This window comes from Peromyscus maniculatus, chromosome X, assembly GCF_049852395.1.
Source record: "Peromyscus maniculatus bairdii isolate BWxNUB_F1_BW_parent chromosome X, HU_Pman_BW_mat_3.1, whole genome shotgun sequence".
NCBI classification, from domain to species: Eukaryota; Metazoa; Chordata; class Mammalia; order Rodentia; family Cricetidae; genus Peromyscus; species Peromyscus maniculatus.
The window spans coordinates 19,019,976-19,026,573 of NC_134875.1; the positions used below are offsets into that span (position 1 = coordinate 19,019,976).

The 6,598-nt window shown below is 39.5% G+C and overlaps 1 pseudogene; it reads right to left on the minus strand.

Annotated features, from left to right (window-relative positions):
- Positions 1-5,577: 5,577 nt before the first annotated feature.
- On the minus strand, positions 5,578-6,175 carry LOC107399364 (TGF-beta receptor type-1 pseudogene; annotated as a pseudogene).
- Between the last annotated feature and the right edge of the window lie 423 nt (positions 6,176-6,598).

Sequence of the window (6,598 nt, forward strand, 5' to 3'; positions counted from 1 at the left end):
AACAGTGACTTAGAGGAGTGATTTATTTTGACTTAACAGTTTCTGAGATTTCAGCTGACAGAGCAAAACATCATGGGTAGGGAACACAAGTCAAAGGAAGCTTCATACCCTCTAGTGACCAAGAAGTAAATAGAAAACAAGTAATAGGTTTCAATATTCTTTTCAAGGGTGTGCCACCAATTAGCGAACCTCTTTCTACTAGGTCCCATCTCCTAAAGGTTCCAGTATCTACCATTATGTTTTATGCATATATAAGTCTTTATACATACACACTTTATATATACATATATAGTACATATTACATATACATACATATGTATTATATATATAATAGTATATTTGTATATATAGTGATATATATGTATATATCATCAGATGTGATAAGTACTGTGAAGACAAAGTCAGTAAGTAATGGGAATTAGGAATACTGGAATAGGGTGCTCATTCATAGAGTGTAGTGGAGAAAGAACTTTCCAGTAATGTGACCTTTCAGCAGAACCCCGAGGAGAAAAGCATGTGGACCACTGCTTCCTCATCCCTGATGGAAGATCGTTTCCAAGAGGGAAGATCCTATTTTTTCTGCTCACGGTACAGTGAAGAGACAGTGTGGCTGGAAAGGAAGGGGAGGGGGAAGTCTAAGGAGGGACCCTATGTCATAAGCCCTCACCAGCTACACCAAGGCTTTTTTTTTCTTTTTGGATTTTCCTGTGTGTAAGAAAGAAATCAATCCCCAGGGAATTTAAAGGAACACATCACAAATTCTAAAGGTTCTGCCTTCCAAATGCTTTCCAGGTGATGCTTTCTCACCATCACCAGGACAACATCATTTCTGCCCAGGACCATGACCACAGCCACAGCCTCTTAAATAGATTCCTGTTTCTACTTTTTCGCCTTCCAACCCATCCATCCCAAGACAACCATGATGATCATTTCCGAACATACACAGAATCCAAGAATCCCTGTGTAAAAGCTTCTACCTTGCAAAAGCTTAGCCTACAAAGCCTTCTGTAAGCCAGCATCCCTTAATCCCTGTTTTCATCTTTTTCAATTTGTATTACTTTTAGGTTAGTATATAAAGTAACAGATTTTATTATCACACGGTCATACATGTCATCATGTTTTGCTCCTATTTGTCTCCCTCTCCCACCGTCTTTCCTCATATCGGGTGTGCCCTTCTGGATGGTTCCTTTCCTTCCCTGAGACAGTAAGTAACTCACTCTGCTTTATATCATATATATTCCATTGTCCTCTTGCTTCTCCACTTCACTTAAGATCAGTTCCTTCTCTCTAATGCTTCCCTTTATAGTTTTATGATGTGTGTGTGTGTGCACCTGCACCATGGAAACAGACATATTTATACACACACACCACAGAAAGAAACATACATATTTACACACACACACACACACACACACACACACACACACACACACACACACACACATACATATGAATTTAAATCTAGGTTCTGTATATAAGAGAAAACATGTAGAATTTGTCTTTATGAAACTGGCTTATTTTGCTTAACATAGCTATCTCCAATTTCATCCATTTTTTTGCAAATGCTTTTATTTTTATTTTATTCATGATTTTATTTTCTTTATGGCTGTGTAAATTTTTATTGTGTGTGTACACCATATTTTCTTTATCCTGCCATCCACTGATGAACACTTAAGCTGATTCTCTATCTTGGCTATTGTGATGGGTGTGTGATTGTCTCTGTCATTTGTTGATTTAGGGTCCTTCAGGTATATATACAAAAGTGGTATAGCTGGGTCGTATGGTAGCTCTATCTTCAGGCTTCCTGAGAAACTTCCATACCTCTCTCACCACCTCTATCTACTCTCTTTCCCTTGTACTCTAACGTACTGATCTCCTGGATATTTTGAACACGTTAGAGACCTGCTAGTCTTTACCCTTGCTACTGCTATAATGCTCACACTCCAGGCATCCCCATGCCTTGCTCTCTCACTTCATTCAAACAGCTGCTCAGTTGCTTCTCTATAACTCTCCTATTCAGAGCAACAGTCTTTTTTCTCTGTTCTGTTCATCCACATTTTATTTCATTGTGGCACTATCTTTGGCCACGTTGCATATTTGTTATTTATAAAATAATTCCTGATACATAGTAGGGACTCAGTAAATACGTATTGAGTGGATTTATGAGATATGAAGAGAGAGATGAGTTATTAAAGTGTTCACATAAGTAACTGCAAAGGTGATGAATCAATGGTCTGTACTAAAAACCCTGTAGGAAGGAATCCGGACTTAATCGGTGAAAAAGGAGACTCTCCCAGTAGAAGGATTGCTGGAGTGTAAGTATGATAATGAGGTCCCGAACACTGGAAAAGAGTTGACAAGAGGAGCGAGCAGTGCTGTAAGCTGAAGAAACAGTGGGTGCAAAAACCCTAAGGTGCCCGGAGAGGCCTGGCAGATCTGAGTAGCAAGACAAAGGGGGTATATATATATTTAAGATATAGATATAATATTTGTTATTTTATATATATATATATAAAATCTTGAAGAGATAGAGACCATAAATTTGAAAGGGAGTGAGGAGATACATGGGAGGCTTTGGAGGGAGAAAAGGGAATTATATTTAATTTCAAAAATAAAAGAAATAAGCAAAAATAAAAAGGGACACACACACACACACACACACACACACACTGAAAAAGAGGCCATGAATTAGAAAGAAAGCAAGGGGGAATACATGGGAGGGGGTTGGAGGGAGAAAAGGGAAGGTGAAGATGATGTAATTATATTAATCTCAAAAAGTAAAATATTTTAAAATAAAGAGCTGGGAAGGCAGGCATGGCCCAAAATGAACAGAGTTTTAAGGTCATACTGAAGAATTTACCTTTTCCCTAAAAATACTAAGAAGCTCTTCATGGGTTGTAGAGAAATATATATTAAGGAGTATGGGGTAGGAGAGGCAACATCATCGGATGTGTGGTTTTTGAGACAGAGTCTCTCTACGAGACCCTGAAAGGCCTGGAATTTGCTATGTAAGCCATTCTGGCTTCTGCTTCCTGAGTTCTGGGATTAAAGATATGTGTTACCACACCCAGACAGATGTACATTTTATAAGCATCAGTCCAGCCATAGTGAAGCAAAAGGAGTAAGGTAGTCAGTGATTAGAAGTAAACCGAGGGCTGTTCTCATGACTTACTAAAGAGACAATGTTAGCTGCATGTGGACATGACATAAGGGCTTGACAGATACCTATCTACAGAACAAAATCAACATTCCTGGTACTTAGTTGCGTATAAGGAAGAAAGGATATCAAGGCTAACCCCTGGATTAAGGGACCATATGAGTCAGTGGGGGACTGTGCCTTTTTGCCTGAGCCATGGTACACTGGAAAGAAAAGACAAAGCTCCATTTTGAGAATATTCTTTTGAAGAAGCAATGAGAATTCCATCAGGACAGATGTTTGGGTCAGAGATGTCACTGTGGGATTTTATAATTTTCTAATTTTTTTTTAGCATCACAAGCACTATTGGGAAGGAATAGGCAAGGAGGCAAAGCAGAAGAGTGCCAGTATCCTAGAGCCAGACTCCCAAACAGTGCTAAGACACGGCAGGTTTGGACAGTTGGGACTGGAAAGGGTTTGCTAGAGTTGACGCCTAAGGGGTCAAACACGACCTTAGTGAGAAGTGTATGCTCGAGTGATGAAGACAAAGAAAGCATCATGAGGGATGGGGAAAAGGGAGGGGAAGAGCTAGTACTGATCACATACACAGAGCTTTGCAGGAGTTTGAAGGGGAGAGAGGGGAGAAACACAACAGAATGGAGGATGAGAGGATCTCCTATTGCTTCTCTTAATTAAAGGAATAGATTTTAGTGTGATTAAAGGCCAATGGAAAGGGTCCAGCTGGGAGCAAGAGGGTGAGTATACTAGAAAAATTATGTTGTTCGCAGGAAAATTAATCAAGTGGAGATAATCATAGTAAGCAAATCAAGCCAGCCTCAGACAAATGCCATATGTTTTTTTTCTTATCTGTGGTTCCTAGGCTTTATATCATGAGATAAAATCATGCACATATACATAAAATGAAAGCAGAAGTAAAAATGTCTAGATGAACAAAGGAGACATCTAGGAAGAAAAAGAAAAGAAAGGTTAGGGTGTAACGCGAATCTTAAAATGTCTTATTAATAAAAAACTCAATGCCAGCTATTGGAGTAAATTCTGAAAGATCAGAGAGATAGAACAAGCCACAGCTAACCTCACCTCACCAACTTCTCAGCCGGTCCTGTTTCCTCAAACTGGAAGCCTCTAAGTCCTCATCTGAATGGATCTCAGCTGAACTGCTGCTAAAAGCCTAAAGGCTTAAAAGCTTCTAGTTCCTGGTCCTCATGCCTCATATACCTTTATGCTTCCAGCCATGACTTCCTGGGGTTAAAGGTGTGTGTCACCATACCTGTCTGTTTCCAGTGTGGCCTTGAACTCACAGAGCTCCGGATGGATCTCTGACTCCCAAGTGATAGGATTAAAGGTGTATGTACCACCATTTTCTGGCCTCTATGTCTATCTAGTGGCTGTTCTGTTCTCTGACCCCAGATAAGTTTATTAGGGTGCACAATATATTAGGGGACACAATATCACCACATTTCCCATTTTTATCTAAAATAAAAAAGTTATAACTAATACAAGAAAAAGTATATACAATATATATAGTCAAGAATTACATTAACAATATCTAGTCCATTAACATTTGACAGATTCAGACAAAAAACTCTATTATATAAATTAACAATGTCCAGTCCATTAACATTTGACAAATTCAGACACAATATTTCATTATTCATCCTATCTTGGTGAGTCAAATACAAAATTTGTATATAATATACAAAAAAATCCAATATAAAATATTTAAAACAAGTAGTTCCTTTATAAAAGTAGATTTAATAATCTACACTTTTATCTTATCATATCCATATTCTCTCTTTTTTCTTTTCATAGTAAATTCAACAATCTACCTTTTATTTTATCATTTCTATATCTTCCTTTTTTCAGAGTAGATTCAATAATCAACCCTTTTATCCTATTATTTCTATATCTCTTATTTTTCAGAGTGGATTCAAATCTGCCTCTTATCTATATCCTCTTTTTTCTTTTTCTTTCTTCTTTTTTAAACAAGAACCCTGAATCTAATCTCCTTTTTTATCTTTTTTTTCCTGACTGTTAACAATAACAACTTGTAACCAACCATCCTTAACAATGACAATTATCCATAAGCCATTGAGCAACCAAAAACCACTTCCTGCTTTCTGGGGGTGAAGACATCTTTAGGGAATCCTTAAAAGAAAAATTTTTGGGTTAATTGTCAACTCCTGGGAGAGTTAGCTGTATCATTTGTTGTCCAGTCTCTGCATAATGCAAGAGTGCAGGGCTTGTCTCAAGTCCTTGCTCGAGTTGTCTGTGATTCTGGATCATCTCAGCTAGCCATCTCAAAACTGTCCTGAGCAGTTTGTAATCCAAATCAGCTTAATGGCTTTATCATAGTTTGTGTGCAGTCATCGTTGTGGGATCCCGTCATCTGTTTGGAAGACTTCAAAGTCTGTTAGGTGTGGTCATGGTTCACTGCAGAAATTTTTTCTTTTTGTGCCTCCTCTGGGGTTTGAAGCAATATTAGTTGTATCTGTGGCAGAATCGTGTCTCATAGCCAGTTCCAAGTTTGCAATACAACTGGTTTCATTCTTCTTCACCAAGATATTCTTTGATTTCAAATCTCTGTGAGCAATAGCTGGCTTTCCTTGGGTACCAACAATCTCCCTGTGATGATGGGCAAGACCACTTGCCATGGACACAGTGAGTTTGATCAACCCTTCTACTGTTAACAGTGTATCTACTCAAGTAATCCAAAAGGGATCCATGCTCATGGAAATCTGACACCAGCCACAGCTGAGTCCATGTGCCATTGTCTTTGTTGTCTGCTGCTATAAATCCTGGGATGTTTTCATGGTGTAACATCAGTCTGATAAGTCTTTTCCTTTGGAACCATGAACATTGTTCCCTAGAAGAAAATATCTTCACAGCAACTTCTTCTACCTACTTGCCTCACCCAACTTCTCCAAACTGACCTTTGCTGATGCTTTCTTGTAACACGATGGTCCTGACAATTCTTCTCTGACCCAGCAGCAGTAAACCCTTCGTCCCTGGTAGCGGCATCACTGTTGTCACCAGCACGATGAGAAGCAGCAGGCAATACAGAGAAGCAGCCACCACTTACAAGGTCCCGCTGCCACCGTTTGTGGCCCAGCCAGGCCCCATATCTAGCTTCTCCTCAGCAAGCCTCCCAGGCTGGCCTCGAACTGGGGAACCTCCTGCCTCTGCCTCCTTCAGCAAATCCTACCTGAGTGCGCCACCTCAACTGGTTGCGTGCAGTTCGGGCCTGATCCAGGGTCTGCAAGGCCACAGGCAAGTGGCTATTTCAAGAATCCATACCCACAAATTGGGCACCAAATGTAACATGAATCTTAAAACATCTTATTAATAAAAAAAACGCAGTGCCAGCTCTGGAAGACAAGAGAGACAGAACAAGCCACAGCTAACCTCACCTTGCCAACTTCTCAGCCAGTCCTGTTTCCTCAA